The following is a 17105-nucleotide window of genomic DNA, read 5'->3' on the forward strand; positions in this document are numbered from 1 at the left end:
TTGCCAATTTAGCAAACACCCATCACATATGAATTTAATTAAGAGCTATCCTTGCCCCACTTGCCACTCGATGAGCTATAACAGGTTTGGAAGAGCTACAGCCAGTTTTCTGAGTTAATGTAATATTTAAATGAATGACATTCATGGATAATATATGAAATTTCTAAATTAAGTTTTTTGTGAGACAGTGCTACCTGGTATATGACTCTTCATTGAACAGGGGAATTTATCACTACATTTTGTTTTTGAAAAAAATATAGGGTTAATTACATACAATGTAAGGCAGATTTTATGATCTTTAGACTCATATGTTCTAATTTCTCGTAAATGTCAAATACTGATTGCTTGTAAATGTCTTCTTTTTTTAAGATTTATTTATTTTACTGGAAAGTCACTGTTACACAGAGAGAGAAGAGGGGGAGAGAGAGAGAGAGAGAGAGAGAGAGAGAGAGAGAGAGAGAGAGGGGTCTTCCATCCACTGGCTCACTCCCCAGATGGCCGCAACGGCCAGAACTGAGCCGATCCAAAGCCAGGAGCCAGGAGCTTCCTCCAGGTCTCCCACGTGGGCGCAGGGTCCCAAGAACTCAAGCCTTCTTCTACGGCCCTCCCAGGCCATAGCAGAGAGCTAGATCGGAAGTGGAGCAGCCAGGTCTCGAACCGGCGCCCATATGGGAGGTTGGCACTGCAGGTGTCGGCTTTACCCACTACGCCACAACGCCAGCCCCCTTTAAATGTCCTCTTGATAGCATGTTTTGATGCTCTTCTAACACATTTTCCATAAAAAAGTTTATCTGAAAATAAATTGCTCCACATGCTTATTCCTGAGTCAAACACCCAACTGATAACTCAACCTTCACATATATCATTATAAGAAAAAAAGAAAACTCTTTTCTTATAGATATATAAATTTCTATATCTACATATAAATATATAGATATCTATAAATAGGTATCTATAAATAGAGATATATATTTGAAAGGCAGAGTGACAGAGTGAGAGACAGACAGAGGTTCCATCTGCTGATTCACTCAACAAATGGCCATAGTAACTGGGGTTGTCACGTGGAAGTTAGGAGCCAGGAATTCCATCTGGGTCTTGAGTCATCATCTGCTCTCCGGGCACATTAGCAAGCAGCTGGATAGGAAGCAAGTAACCGGGACTTGAACTTGCACTATGATATGGGATGTGAGTGTCCCAAGTGGCAGCTAAAGCTGCTCTGTCGTGATGCCAGCTCATTAGGAAAATAATGACTTTGCTAGTGTTGCTGAGTAGCAGGTTAAGCTGCAGCCTGCAATATTGGCATCTGATAAGGATGCATGTTCAAGTCCTGGCTGCTCTGTTTCCAATTCAGCTCCCTATTAATGCACCTGGGAAAACAGCAGAAGGTGGCCCAAGTACTTGGGCCTCTGAACCCATGTGGAAGACCTAGATGGAGTTCCAAGCTCCTGGCTCAGTCTTGCCCAGCCCTGGCCAGTGTCACCTTTTGGAGGGAAGCAGCAGATAGGAGATATCTCTCCATCACCCTCACCGTCTCCTTCTCCCTCTTCCTCTGCTTATCGCTGTAATTCTGCCTTTTTCAAATAGAACTTAAAAATGACATTTTATATTTTTTTCATTTACAATACAATTTAAAATGATACAATTTAAAAGCATCAAATTGATCAGTAAAATGTTGAGATTTCAGAGCCACTGTTTAGTCCTTACTGTGAAAGTCTGAATTATTACAAGTTTGTAATGTATGAGCTCTATACTACTAATAAGATAGTAATCAGTGATAACTCTTATACTTCTCTATTCTAAAAATCTATTGTCCTGTTTCATGTTATAATTATTTTAAAAAGAATAAACATTTTTCGTGATATGCTTTTTAGATTGCATACGATATATCAACATCTGTATAGCCAGAAACTTCATAAGCACATTATATAACAAATTTTATCAGAGAAGAAATTGATGTCTTATTAAAAGAAGTGGACATGGAACACTCAAATCTTGGAATTTCACTTGTTATATGGTTGAAAGGAAAACGTTGGTTCAATCAAAATTTGTTCCAGTATTCAATCAAGAAGAACTTGTGTGTCAGAAGAGCACAGGATTTCTCTGAGGATGAGATGGTGACAGCATCGCAGTGGTGGAAACAAAGATTCCAAGATCTCATTGCTCAGAGTCTCTGTGTTTTTAGATCCTTCTTGGTACACTTATTAAATTCATAACTATTTTTAAGATAGAATAATGATTTTAAGTTAAAAACTAAAATTCATTAAATTTGGAGACAAACCAGCTTAATAATCCAGATAAGGCAAAATTTATCTTGAGTTAAATATAACTGGAATCTTTTGATATTATAATAACATTAACTATGTAAAATATTATTATGCATATGTATGAGGTGATATGTTTGATGGCTGCCAAAATGTGATACTTAAGATGGTGATGAATGTGATCAATTTGCCATCTGTGTAATGTAAATCTTCCATTTCCTAAGAATCTTTAATGATTAAGCCAAACATGTGGAGGTATAAGAGAAATGTCTTTGCAATTTTATATGGTTTATAAACTGTGGTAATTATATTATTGTTATGTAAATTGCATATAAATAACAGATTTATGTATGCATTTTATCCACTTTTGTCTAAAAATGGCTGTGTTTCTGTTAATCTTTTATAATATGGATTTGAAAAATAAGATTAAAGGACTAAGCCACTGTTTTATGTTTTTCTTTAGTTTTATAACTATACTTTTGTCTTCTTAATCTATTTACTCCCACAAAACATTTAAACCATCCTGAATATAAAAATCTTGATAATAATTATATTTCTTCCATAACATCTTTATTTTTCTACCTTAAAAGTACATTGATTTTTACCCGTTTGTCATTCAGTAAATGCCAGTAATCTGAAATGATGAAATGTTAAATGATAAACACATTAGCATAAATACTACAACTGAAATAAAACAAGAAAGATGATTGATTCAAGAAGTCTTTTAGGGACTGGGACTGTGGCTTAGAGGGTATAGCAGCAAACGCCTGTACAATTCAATGCAACTTCTAAAAGTCAAATCAAAGTTTATCAATAAGTGATAATTAAAAAGATTTCCTACATAGAGTTTTAAGTTTCAGTGACAAAGGCATAGGAAGAAAACAAAGATTGTCGAAAAAAAAAAGAATGCATCCATATTATTACTATTTAACTTCCCCTGTGGTTCAAAATATTTGTGTTATTGCATTTTATTTGCAAGTCAGAGAAAGATTTTCCATCTGCTGGTTCACTAATAGCTTGTAATAGGCAAGGCTAGGCCAGATCAAAGCCCAGAGCCTGGAACTCCATCAGGATCTCCCACGTGGGTGGCAGGGACCCAAATACTTGAGCCACCAACAGAGGCCTTCCAGGATACGCCTAGCCTGAAGCTGTATCAGAAGCAGTGTAGAGGGGACTCAATCCAACCATTTTGAAATGGGATTCAGGAGTCCCAAGAGGAGACTTAACATGGCATACCAAACATCCATGCCCACTGAACATTTAATTTTATGTCAGAAAAAAACTTTGCTCAGAATCAGTCTCCATTTATAAATAACACTTTCCTATTTCCGAGGTATATTTGAAGCTGTTCCAAAAGGCTTTATGTGCTTGTAGGCTTTTAGATTGCTCACTGAAGTACAAAAAATGTTTATTCTCCCAGTTACTATTACTCTATTTAAAAAGTTTATTTTATTCTGCAGTTGAATTTGAATGTTTGAAGACTAGTAAGAAGAACGGCTACCTATGACTTTCATGAGTCCCAGGTACTTTTGCTTTTCTGCCCACTTTCTCCATTAAAAGTATAGCATTTTTGTTTGTCAGGGCCGGCGCTGTGGCTCACTTGGTTAATCCTCCACCTGCGGCGCCGGCATCCCATATGGGCACTGGATTCTGTCCCAATTCTCCTCTTCCAGGCCAGCTCTCTGCTGTGGCCCGGGAGGGCAGTGGAGGATGGCCCAAGTGCTTGAGCCCCTGCACCCACGTGGGAGACCAGGAAGAAGCACCTCACTCCTGGCTTTGGATTGGTGCAGCGCCAGCCATGGCAGCCATTTCGGGGGTGAACCAACGGAAAGATCTTTCTGTCTCTCTCTCTCTCACTGTCTATAACTCTACCTGTAAAATAAATTTAAAAAAAAAAAGAATTTTTATTTGTCTCCTTTTCTGCTTCTGCTTTTTTATTCCTTTATTTGAGAAACAGAGGCAGAGAGGGCTCTCATCTGCTTGCTTACTCCCCAAATACTGACCAAGGTGGGGCTAGGCCAGAGCCAGAGCCAGGTTCCTGTTGCTTTTAAAACAAAATATTTTCATGATTTCTAGTATGAAATTAGAGTTTAAGATCTTGAGCTGCTGGCCAGTGCCGTGGCTTAACAGGCTAATCATCCGCCTTGCGGCGCCAGCACACCGGGTTCTAGTCCCAGTCAGGGCGCCGGATTCTGTCCCGGTTGCCCCTCTTCCAGGCCAGCTCTCTGCTATGGCCCGGGAAGGCAGTGGAGGATGGCCCAAGTCCTTGGGCCCTGCACCCGTATGGGTGAGCAGGAGAAGCACCTGGCTCCTGCCATCGGATCAGCGTGATGAGCCGGCCGCAGCAGCCATTGGAGGGTGAACCAGTGGCAAAAAGGAAGACCTTTCTCTCTGTCTCTCTCTCTCTCTCACTATCCACTCTGCCTGTTAAAAAAAAAAAAAAAAAAAAAAAAGATCTTGAGCTGCTGATCGCGATATGGGACCTAACCCCATCAGGGAGATAGAACTAGGCTCCTGAGCTGGAGGCCACACCCCCTCCCCTGTGGAGACCTCACCTGTATCACCCCCCTGTCAATCAGACTACATAACCACTCCCTGTTTGGAAGTCAATACGAGACTTGGAACAGAACCAGCAGGCCATTGTGCTGCTTCTCATGCTTGCTCTGCTGTTCATCCAGCTGCATGCTCACTCGCTTGCAGTCTTTGGGCTGCTTCCTGCTCCCGTTTTCTTCTTCTGACCCCCTCTCTCTTAATAAGCACTCACATTCCTATATATTTCTGACACTTCTCAAATAAATCCTAAACTTTACCATATTGTCAGTCTCATTCATGCCTGAGCTTAGAATTCTTCTCTAAGCTTAAGGTAAGAACCCAAAATGTTATAAAACTTGGTTTATGTTTCCCGATAACAATAGTGCTTCTCAATGTGAAGCCTCTGGGATCTCCTTGTTTAACTGTTTAGCAATCAGGGCACCAATATTAGAATTCCTGCCCAACCCCTTCCCCTCAATCTAGTTTTATCACCATCTTCCTCGGCCCCTTCCCCGCCAACAGCCCCTTACTAGCTAGGATAGTTGGTCCAGTGGCTCAATTTCTACCCAACAGACCACCTTTCAGTGTGAAGATTGCCGGCATGCTCTCTGCTTTGGGCGGTGCAGTGCGCTTTGTCATTGTGTCTGCCCTCACCCTTCCTTACATTTGCTGGGATTGTTTTCAAAAGTAATTTTGAACTTCGGAAACTTATTCGGATTGTGTAAATAAGTGGATGATTCTGACCAGTTAAGGGACTGAATGTGAAACGTGAGGGCCTGGAAAGCGGCCAGTTTTGGAACAGACTCAGTCTCTGGGCTCATCAGCCAGATCGCCACCTGCCAGGCAGCACTACTAGGCAGCTGAGAGGTGGAGATGGCACCCGGCTTGTGTTAGAGGACCAGGGCCCTCTGGTTGCAGCTTGGATAGGAATCCTGTCAGTCACACTTGGCTGGGTCTCCAGGGCCCGTGGTGCCCCACAAGGGTTTTCTTCTTGCTTCATACTGTTTTTACTTACATACATTGCAATTGTCATCATGTCCTCTTTAAAAAGACACATGCATAGACAAATCCAGGTGAAATGCAAATTTTCTAGGATAAAACACAATCAATAAGGTCCAAGGGTAAATCACGATAAAATGTGTTCCAGCAGAAGGAACACAGCTATTACTTGGCTTATTTACCTATGGTAGTGGGCATTTGGAGACTGCCCCTCATTAGCACTACCTCTCCTCTTTGTGCATGCTTGGGGAGAATCACCTTTTCTGCTTTATCAGGTTGTCTTAGTTTTTGAGAAAGTCCACCTGAATCCTAACTCAGAAAGGACTGAATGTCTTCTACAAAGTATCTCATCCTACTCACAGTGATTGATGTAGATCTGGACAGAAAAACATTTGAGCTAAGGAAACATGGTTAAGAACCTCTGAAAAACTTTCATTAGTGAAAATGTAATTTTTTCTTCATCCGAATAAGGCATAGTGCTTTCTTTCCTTAAGTAGGGCAAGGTATCGGCTCCCACACAGAAGACTCAGAACTGAAACACACAAATATCAGGATGTATTTATGGCTGGGAAATGGAGCAGGAATGTGGCTGATATTATGAACTTCCCAATCAAATGGCATTTTAGTGAGAAGTATTCCAGACTCATCAGTGAGGAAGTCTGTTTATTTATTGTGTAATCATGACATTAGCTACTTAATGTCTTCATTGCTTTCCCTAAACCAAGTATATTTATTCGCTTTTCAATAAAAACATACACACACACACACATATAAATATATGTATATATATATATGTATATATATATATATATATATATATAATGTGAGAGAGGATAAGATTGGCATCAGATGTCTGTTGGATGTAAGTATGTAGCTAAGTCAGGGTGATAAACAAGTGGTGGAATACTGCAACAGAATTTTGAGGAAAAGACGCTTTATAGTCAAAATAATCTTCATCATTCAGGAGCAGTGACTAAGCTTTTCAGAATTCAGTGGTCTGATTGCCGTACCACCTGTGAATTCTGAGAACAGCACTCATTGAAATGTCTGACATAACAGCTATTGAGCTAGAGAAGATATTTTAAGGCAGGTGAGTCTTGACTTCCAACATTGTGGTGTGGTAGGTTAAACTGCTCCTTGAGATGCTGGCATCCCATGTTGGAGTGCTGCTCAAGTCCCAGCTGCTCTGCCTCCAATCAAGCTACTTGCTAATGTGCCAAGGAAGCTGGCAGAAAATGGCCCATCTAGTGTGTCCCTGTCCCTGTGTGGAAACCAGGATGGAGTTCCAGGTTCCTGCCTTTAGTCTGGCCCAGATTGTTATGGCCATTTCTGGAGTGAATCAGCAAATGAAAGATCTCTCTGCTTCTCTGTGTGTTTCAAATAAACAAATAGATAGTGTTTAAAAGATGAATTTCAACATTTGGGTTGTTAAACCTAAATGGACTGCTCTAAGTAATGTGTGTAATGATGTTTTTAAAAGATGAGAAATATTCAGAATTTAACTTGTCTTATACAATTTTATTTACACACGAAGGGTACAAAATCCTGATCCAGAGATGCAGACAAAAAAAAAAATCTGGAGCATTATTTGGTGTTAGTTCTGTATGTATCAAATTCCCAGAGGGTGTCATAATGAAAATCACACGGGCTTGTTCATATAGTCAGTTATATCACAGGAGAGGAACACCAATGTTGAGACTCAAAATTTGTATAGAATGACTCACTTTCCATTCATCATTCCTTCTGGGGACAAATAAACCAACATTTTGAGCTGTCAGGAGAAGGTGCAACCTCTCCTATCACTGAAGGTAAGAAAATGTCTTGGGAAGGAAAGAAGATGACATCCTAGAACATTTCCAGGTGTCAGTCTTTAGGAAAATGTCTAGTGTCCAAGACGTGTTTGCTACTCAAACTAGCCCTTTACTCAAAGGCCCGGATCAAGCAGGGATGGAAGAAACAGTGAAAATGTGTCATTCAGCAGAAATTCTATAAAAAGGAAATATAATATGTAACCAGCTGCCACTTAACAGCAGGGAGATGTTCTGAGAAATGCATCCTTAGGTCATTTTGTCATTGGGTGAGCATCATAGAGTGTTCTTGCACCAACCTAGACAAGCAAAACTTTGAAATGTATATTATGATTTATGATTTATAGAGCACTGCTCCACTTCATTATTGTAGCACATCAAAAAAGAGGGACTAGGTCTTCCATGGTTTCTTAGTGCTTCTGTAGTACTCTGATAGGGTATGCTTGTTGATATTCTTGAAGGCCTTGCTTCCTTGGTGCCAGAACACAAAGGGTTTTGATTTTTAGGCTGCAACATCGCTCCAAAGAAAGACTCTTACCCTGTTCTGAAAAGCCTTGAAACTTGAAGTTGACTTGGCCTCCTAATGGATAAATGTCCTTTCTGGCATCCATTTCTAAAATAGGAAAGTTTCATCGATACTGAAGATTTGCTCTGGCAAGTAGTTTCCCTCCACAATGAGCTTATGTAGAGTTTCCATGAGCTGCCTTCACATCAGCACTTGCACACTCACTGACTTTCATATGATATAATGCATAATAGTTCTATTTATTTTCATTTTTAACTGATCTATAGTTTTACATATTCACAGGATATACTGTGATTTTTGGCATATGTATCATTGTATGATGTTCAAATCAGGGTAAATATATCTCTTCAAACACATTTTGTGGCAAAAGTATTCAAATCCCTTTCTTTTAGCTTTTTAAAAATAGTATACAGTATATTGTCTTCATCTATAGTGACCTTATTGTACAATAGGACACCAGATTTCTTTCCTTTATGTAACTATAACTCAGTATTCATCATTCAACATTTACACATCCTTTACTCCTTACAATAGTAATTCTGGAATCATTTAAGCCACCCAGAGCTAGCAGTGAATTCCACAACATAATCAAGTCTTTTTTTTATTTTATTTTTATGATTTCTTTGAGAATAAATTGCCATCCACTGGTTCACTCATCCAAATGCCTGCAATGATCAGGACTGTGCAAAGGCTGGGAGCAAGCTACTCAGTTTGAATGGGTTTCCCACTTGGGTAGAACCCAACTTACCTGGGTCATCACTACAGCCTCCCAAGGTCTCATTATTGAGAAACTAGAGTCAGGAGCCAGAGCCAGTAACTAACACAGGGGCTCTGACATGGGATGTGTGTATGTTAACTTACATTTGAGCCACCATATCAATATTTGTCCTCATTTCTTTTTTACTTTCTCTTTTCTTTAGAGAGAAAGAGAGAGAGAGAGAGAGAAAGAGGGAGAGAGATGGAGGAAGTGAGGGAAGGAGAAAGGGAGCACTTTTCTTTTGAAAACATTTTGGTCATGATTGCCATGGTTCTAGGAAGGATATATTTCTGTGTTTTTAATCAATTTGGGTCATTATCAGTTCCCCTGTACATGAAATAATCCCTTCTTGAATTCTGGTTATTTTAGCTGTCTTCCATGAAGTAGCTACTTAACAGATTCTATCACTTTTTCTTTTCCTTTAAGATCTTAGCTATAGTGGAATGGAATCATCATTGCTTTTACCATTTTCTTGTCCTTAGTTTCATTTACAAGTCAATCACAAGAAAAGACAACATTGGTAGTGAATTTTGTATGGTTAGGGACCAAGCTGAACAAAACAAGATAAAATGAAACCAAACATGAGGTATGTTGATGCAATCAGAAGTTATGTAAACGTGGGATAGATGCGGTTACTTCCAATGTTACGTGGCACAGCATTTTATAGTAAACACGCAAGTGTTTTATAAGACAAAGGAGTACACTGTAAAAATTGCAATGAAAATATAGAATAGAGGGGGGGAAGGAGGGTTGGATTGTGGGCGAGTGGGAGAGTAGGGTGGGGAGTATCATTATGTTCCGAAATCTGTACATATAAAGTACATGAAACTTGTATAGCTTAAATCATCTTTATTGTGATTTAATCAATTTTTGGAGTTTGAGAACAGTGCTTACTAATGCAGCCATTCTGAAGTGTACTCTTTATTTTTTTGAAGTTTTCATGATTTTAATCATATACAAATAAAATTTGCATATAAAAACAGAATAGTAACTGCATAATCAAGTAACAGCCTTTTATTATCATTATCAGGTATTACAGATAATACCTAATTGTGCTATACTTTTATACAATTGAGCGTTCAAAGGTTTGTTTACAGCAAAATTGCCACAGACAATAATGTGTTGTGTTACAATACTGATGGTTACAATGTCACTAGGCCATAGGAATTTTTCAGCTCCATTATACATTTTTGATACTGTTGTGGGCTAGGTTTGGCCTAAATTAATTTTCCAGACTCTTGCCTTTTACTTAGAGAAGAATTCTAAATACAGGCCTAAACACAGCTTTCATTGTGGTAAACTTTATTTACAAAGTGAGACAAATGCACAGGCTCATTAGGGCTTTATTTTGGGAAAGTGGTCCAAGAAAAGGGAGTTATCATACCCTGCTCTGCTCGTCCTGAGTCCACTAGGAAGAGACAGAGAGAATTTCTTTTCTTCCTAGCTTTTTATGAGCTTAGAACAATGGAAGTGTGTATGTGGTACCACGCCCATGTTCCAAGTAAGATGGAGTACATCCTAGGGAGAGGTCCCCTGATTGACAGGTAGATGAGCATGGCAACACAGAGCAAAGGAGGTGCAGCTTCCAGCTCAGGAACTTAAAATTATCTATCTAATCTTCTGACATCAGTACAACAGTTGTATATGCAGTTCAAAATTGACCAAAATGTTACTATGCTGCACATGACTATAGTTTGTTTTTAACTTAGATTTGCTTAGAGATTTTATTTATTTATTTGAGAGGTAGAGTTACAAAGAGAGAGAGACAGAGACAGAGAAAGATCTTCCATCCTCTGGTTCATTCCTCAAATGGCTGCAGTGGACAGAGCTGAGCTCATCCGCAACCAGGCACCAGGAGTTTATTCCAGATCTCCCATGTGGGTGCAGGAGCCCAAACACTTGGGACATCTTCCACTGCTTTTCACAGGCCATAAGCAAAGAGCTGGATAAGAAGAGGAGCAGTGGGACACGAACTGGTACCCATACAATATGCCAGTGCCTCAGGCGCAGGCTTAGCCTACTATGCCATAGTGCCAAGCCTAAGTTTTTAAACACATTATTCATTTATTCATTTGAAAGAGAAAGAAAGAAGCAGATAGAGAGATCACACTGTTGGTTCACTTCCCAAATGCCATCAATAACCAAGGCTGTGCAAAGGCTGAAACTGGGAGCTGGGAACTCAATCCAGGTTTCTCATGAAAGTAGAAGGGATCCAACTGCCGGAGCTGTCAGTGCTGTCTCAGGGTCTGCATCACCAGGAAGCTGCAGTCAGGAGCAGGAGGCAGGTTTTGAACCCAGGCACTGCAGTGTGGGAGTGTGGAGTCTTAGCAACGAGGGCAAATGCCTGACCCTACAGTGTAAATGATCTCAGAAGACATGGCAGTTGAGATTAGAGGGGCAGATGAGACAGCAGAAAGAAAAAGTGATCTAAAATGATCATTTTAAAGGATAGAAAAAGGAACAAACATAGTCAATGGAGGATAAAAATAGTTCACTTTATAATTTACATATTGTGTAAATTAAATTATAGTTTCTAGGAATGGAAAAATAATAAAGCAAACTGTAAACAAGCTTAGTAGAATTTCCAAATAAAGAAACAAAATATTAAAAGCAAGGAAACTTAATTCTTTCAATAAGAAGTGTGCAATGATATTGTATGACTACATTATTAAAGGTAAATTGGAAAAATTCCATTCCTATCATAAAGTATGTTAAGTTTGTTCACAAAGAACAAAATTCTACCAAATAGTGTGTTGTTAAAAATAAAATACACTCCATTAAAATGAAAAGAATCCAACAAAAATGCCTGAAAATATCAACATCCAAGTATATATCAAAATTAAAAGCCTTGCCTATGAAAAAAAGGCAATGAAGGAAAAAAATGAAATTACAATCACTGTGTAAAATAGAAAAAATACAGAAAGCAATTTTTAAGGAACAATTCATGATGCAAACAAGTTTGCAAGGGATAAAAATTAAGTTAAAAAATGTGTTTTTATCCTTATATTCAGAAAATAGAATGGTTTAAAAACATTTTTAGTATATCAATTTTGTACTAAATATGTAGATTACAAGTAAATTTTAAAATTATACATAGTCACATAATGTTGCATGCACACCATAAGGTAACATCAGATCCTTAACTGCTTATAGATTTAGACTATTTTAAGAAAATAAAACTTGTTGTATATTATCTGTGGATAATGAAAATGAAAGCATTACTTTCTAAAATGTCTAAGATTTGGTTAAAATATATGTATATATTTCTATTTTTATTAAAATATATGACTAGTGTTAATAAAATAAGCCCAGGAGACGGTCACTGTGGTGAAGAAGGTTTAGGCCCTGTATGTAGCACTGGCTTTCCATGTGGTGCCTGTTCCAGACCCAGCTGCTCCATTTCTGATCCATCTCCCTGTAAATGTGCCTAGGAAAGCAGCAGAAGATGGCCCAAGTGCCTGGGCCCCTGCACCCATGTGATAGAGCTGGAAGAAGCCCTGGCTCCTGGTTTCAGATCAGCATTTCTCCAGCCATTGCAGCCATTTGGGGACTGAACCAGTGGATGGAAGCTACTCCTTCCCCCTTTTCTTTCTCTCTCTCTGTGTAACTCTTTCAAATAAAATAAATAAATCTTTTTTTAAAAATAAGCTCTACTTAGTGAATTATAAATATAAAACAAAATAAACATTAAACCATAGAAATAACAATAATACGACAAAATGAATAAGTGAGAATCTTCAACGGGGTGAGAATGATCAAAAATATAAAAATGTCAATTTTTTAACAAGAGCAGAGATATAACACTGCTGAGATTTTTCCAGCTCTGCTCTACTTTACATCACTTTGTGAGATAATGGGAAAATGGGGGCTTATTTAGAAGTTGCTGATTATTAGAGTTTATTTTTTCCTAGTAAATCTATTTAATCTCAGGTCTATTTTCTATTACATGTCATTGTTGGCATGCATAAGGAAACTTCAAAAAGTTCATGGAAAATGAAATTAAAAACTGCATTTATTATAGTGCAAAAACAGAAATCCATACTTTTTTCATAATTCAGTTTCTATTGAAAACCTCTCAGACATCTGTGATTATTTTGTGTAATCTGCTTGTAGCAATAAAACCTGGGCTTAATGAAAAACTGATGCGTCTCTCACATGTAACGATTTCAGTGACAAGTGACTCCAGTCCACACAGTCAGTTAGGGATCAGTACTGCATACATTGTGTGTTTTGCTATGTCGTACAGTGTTAAGTGCATTATGGGAACTGTCTTGTAAGTATTTTCATACTGTCACTTCTAGAAAGAAGAGAGACTATGATGGAGCAAATCTAAAAGGCTTTTTTTTTAAAGATTGACTGATGTGAACACATCATTCCCCATCTCACATGGAGGAGAACTCATTCAAGTGTCTGCACTTTGCTTCCATGTGAGTTTGAAACTTCACATCGAGGCAGCCCATCCCAGTATAATTTTATTACAATGAAAATAGTGAATTTGGGGTCTGTATAGACTGCCTGACTAGGATTAGTGATAGATTCTAAAAATCTATAATTTTTATAATAAATGTTATGCAATATAATACTTTATTATTTTTAATTAACTGGTTTTTGGATATGAACTCCAATTTTTAAAATTTATTTTTAAGGAATACTAATTGCTTTTTAAAAAATATTTATTTAATTTATTTGAAAGGCAGAGTTACATAGAGAGGTAGTGCAAAAGGGAGAGGTCTTCTATCTGTTGGTTCACTCCACAAATGACTGCAATGGGCAGAGCTGAGCTGATCCAAAGCCAGGAGCATCTTCTGGGTCTCCCATGCGGGAGCAGGGACCCGAGGACTTGTGCCAACTTCTACTGCTTTCCCAGGCAATAGCAAAGAACTGGATCAGAAGTGGAGCAGAGAGGGCTTTAACCCGCTGCTCCACAGTACCAGCCCCAGGAATACTAATTTCATAAATAAAACTTTAGGAATGTAGTTATTCTTCCCACCATACCCATCCTCCCACCCCTCCTCCTCTTCCTTCTCCTTTTCCCAGTCCCATTCTCCATTAAGATGCTTTTTCAACTAACTTTGTACACAGAAAACCAACTCTATACTAAATAAAGATTTCAACAATTTGCACACACACACACACACACAAAAAAAAACCAACTGAGAACTAGTTTTACAGTTAACTCTCATAGTACAACTCATTGAGGACAGAGGTCCCGCATGGGGAGTTAGTGCTCCTGTTAATGTAACGATTAGCACTCTTTTTTTTTTTTTTTTTTTTTTTTTTTTTTTTTGACAGGCAGAGTGGACAGTGAGAGAGACAGAGAGAAAGGTCTTCCTTTGCCATTGGTTCACCCTCCAATGGCCGCCACGGCTGGCGCGCTGCGGCCGGCGCACCGCACTGATCTGATGGCAGGAGCCAGGTGCTTCTCCTGGTCTCCCATGGGGTGCAGGGCCCAAGCACTTGAGCCATCCTCCACTGCACTCCCGTGCCACAGCAGAGAGCTGGCCTGGAAGAGGGGCAACCAGGACAGAATCTGGTGCCCCGACCGGGACTAGAACCCTGTGTGCCGGCGCCGCAAGATGGAGGATTAGCCTACTGAGCTGCTGCGCCGGCCAAAATTAGCACTCTTATATATGATGTCAGTGACCACCCGAGGCTCTTTTTTTAAAGATTTATTTTATTTATTTGAAAGAGTTATAGAGAGAGGTAGAGACACAGAGAGAGAGGTCTTCCATCTGCTGGTTTACTCCCCAGATGGCCGTAATGGTTGAAGCAGCGCCGACAGGAAGCCAGGAGCCAGGAGCTTCTTCTGGGTCTCTCACTCAGGTGCAGGGGCCTAAGGACTTGGGCCGTCTTCTACTGCCATCCCAGACCATGGCAGAGAGCTGGAACAGAAGAAGAGCAGCTGAGACTAGAACTGGCACCCTATGGGACGCTGGAGCTTCAGGCCAGGGCATTAACCTGCTGTGCGACAGTGCTGGCCCCGCCCGAGGCTCTTGACATGAGCTGTTTAGACTATGGAATCCTTCTGAATCCACAAACTCCGTCAGTGTTTGGACATGGAAATATGCAAAGTGGAAGTTCTCTCCTCCCTTTAGAGAAAAGTATATATTTCTCTGATGGCTACTTCTTTTCACTGGGGTCTCACTCACAGAGACCTTTCATGAAGAACATTCTTTGCCACAGTGTCTGTGCTTTCCATGCCTAAGAAGCTCTCACAGGCTTTTCAGTCAGACCAGGAAGCCTTAAGGGCTGAGTCTGAGGTCACAATGTCACTTAAAGCAATTGTCATTCTATGAGTCTGCTGTGTTTTATTAACTATTTTATAATATATTAAATCCCTATTTATATACTGCTTTATTTTCTACCAATATTATTTAATTTTTGGTTTGGCACTGACTAAACAAAACAAGTCTTTGATATGCTACACTATTACATAATATTAAGTTGTATTTACGTTAAAGTTCTTTTCTCAATATCATGGAATAAGAGTTTCTCAAGCAAACCTAGTCCAGTCACCTAAATGTAACCATTTATTTGTATGTTAGTTTAAGAATCCCCAAGAATACCAAGTTAAATAAATGTAACTGGGAGAACGGCATTCCTGATTTACTAAAAATAGTGGCATGTGGTTTATATAACTGAACATAGTTAGAAAAAATAAGATTTATTTATTTGAAAAGCAGAGTGACAGAGAGTAAGGAGGACACACACACACACACACAGAAAGAGAGAGAGATGGAGAAAGACCTCCTATCTGCTGGTTCACTCCCTAAATGGCTACAATAGCTGGGGTAGGTCAGGTAGAAGCCAGCTACCTGGAACTCCACTTGGGTCTTCCATGTAGGTGACAGAGGTTCACGTACTTGGACATAATCCAGTGCTTTCTGAGGTACATTAGCAGGGACCTGAATGAGAAGTATAGTAACCAGAATTCAAATCAGCGCAGCATTCTGATGGGGAATATTAGCACCCAGGGTGCCGCTAAACCTGCTGCACCTCAACGCTGACCTTCAGAAAGATTCTTTTGAAATATTTATGTATATTCAAGACCCATATCCCACAGTCATTAAGGGAATTTTTTAACATTTGTTTATTTGAAAATCAGAGTTACAGAGAAGGAGAGGCAGAAAGAAAAAGTAGGGGGAGGAATCTTCTATTTTCTGGTTCACATCCCAAATTGTTACATCAGGCCAGGAGTTTTTTCCAGTTCTCCCAAATGAGTGCAATGGACCAAGTACCTGGACCATCCTCTCCTGCCTTCCCAGGCATATTTGTGTGGAGCTGCACCCAAAGTAGAACACCCGGGACTCACATTGGGGCCCATATGAGATACTAGCACTGCAGGTGGTGGCTTCACCTGCTGAGCCAACCCCAAGGAAAACTTCTTAATTACAAATAAGTCTATAGAAGCAATTCTTAATTCAATTTTGCAAATTCAAAGTAAACTATTTTCTATTATGGACATTTTGAAAATAATGCTTACAATAGTGAGACTATAACCACTTCACCTAGCATATTAATTTTGGAAATGCCTTATCTCCTGCTCAGTTTCTTCTTTTTACCTCGTGATCTCAGCATAAGTCTTTTTTTTTTTTTTCCAGGAGACTTTTAGTCACTTCTCTAGGACTCACAAGGGTCTTCTCGCTATTCTGTATGCGAAAGAGAACAAGTCTATCTGAAGGTAGCGGTCAAGGTTGTGTACGTTTACTACAACAGTGCAAGCAAGCAGGAAGCAAAATCTAGGGGACCTGCCGCCCAGGGTTCCATTCTCCCCAGTGAATGACACCTTGAGACACTCAGAAGGATGCAGGTATCATTTCACTGCTAAAGAATGCCAGACCGCAATACTTGTATATTCGTGGAGATGTGGGCCAGGTTAAGGAACAGGGACAAGCCCCAGGAATAGATGCTGGAAAGTGTCTTAGTCCATGCCCTATGATGAGAACATTGAATGGAGGTTCCTGAGCTCTGAAGGCAGCCAGGGCATGGCTGGCCTGGGGCTGAGGAAAGAGGTTGAGTGCTTGGCTTTCCTTTTGGAAAACCACAAAGTGTTTTCTGTTCACCAAGTCTCACAGAGGTGAAGCGGGGTAAGGTTGGGGATCAGCTCCCCTCATACCTTGCCAGGCAAAGCCTTGTAATTGTCAATGATGGAGTCTGAAATATAACACGCAGGTTATGGTTAGGAGCAGAATTCCTCTCAGTGCCTGCAGGATCTTAAAGCC

At 39.6% G+C, this 17105-nt stretch overlaps 1 pseudogene; it reads right to left on the reverse strand.

Moving 5' to 3' along the window:
* The window catches only part of LOC133765281 (pre-mRNA-splicing factor 38A-like), an 86071-nt pseudogene that overhangs the window by 43646 nt on the left and 25320 nt on the right, over nt 1–17105 (reverse strand).

Source organism: Lepus europaeus, chromosome 8 (assembly GCF_033115175.1).
Source record: "Lepus europaeus isolate LE1 chromosome 8, mLepTim1.pri, whole genome shotgun sequence".
Lineage (NCBI taxonomy): Eukaryota > Metazoa > Chordata > Mammalia > Lagomorpha > Leporidae > Lepus > Lepus europaeus.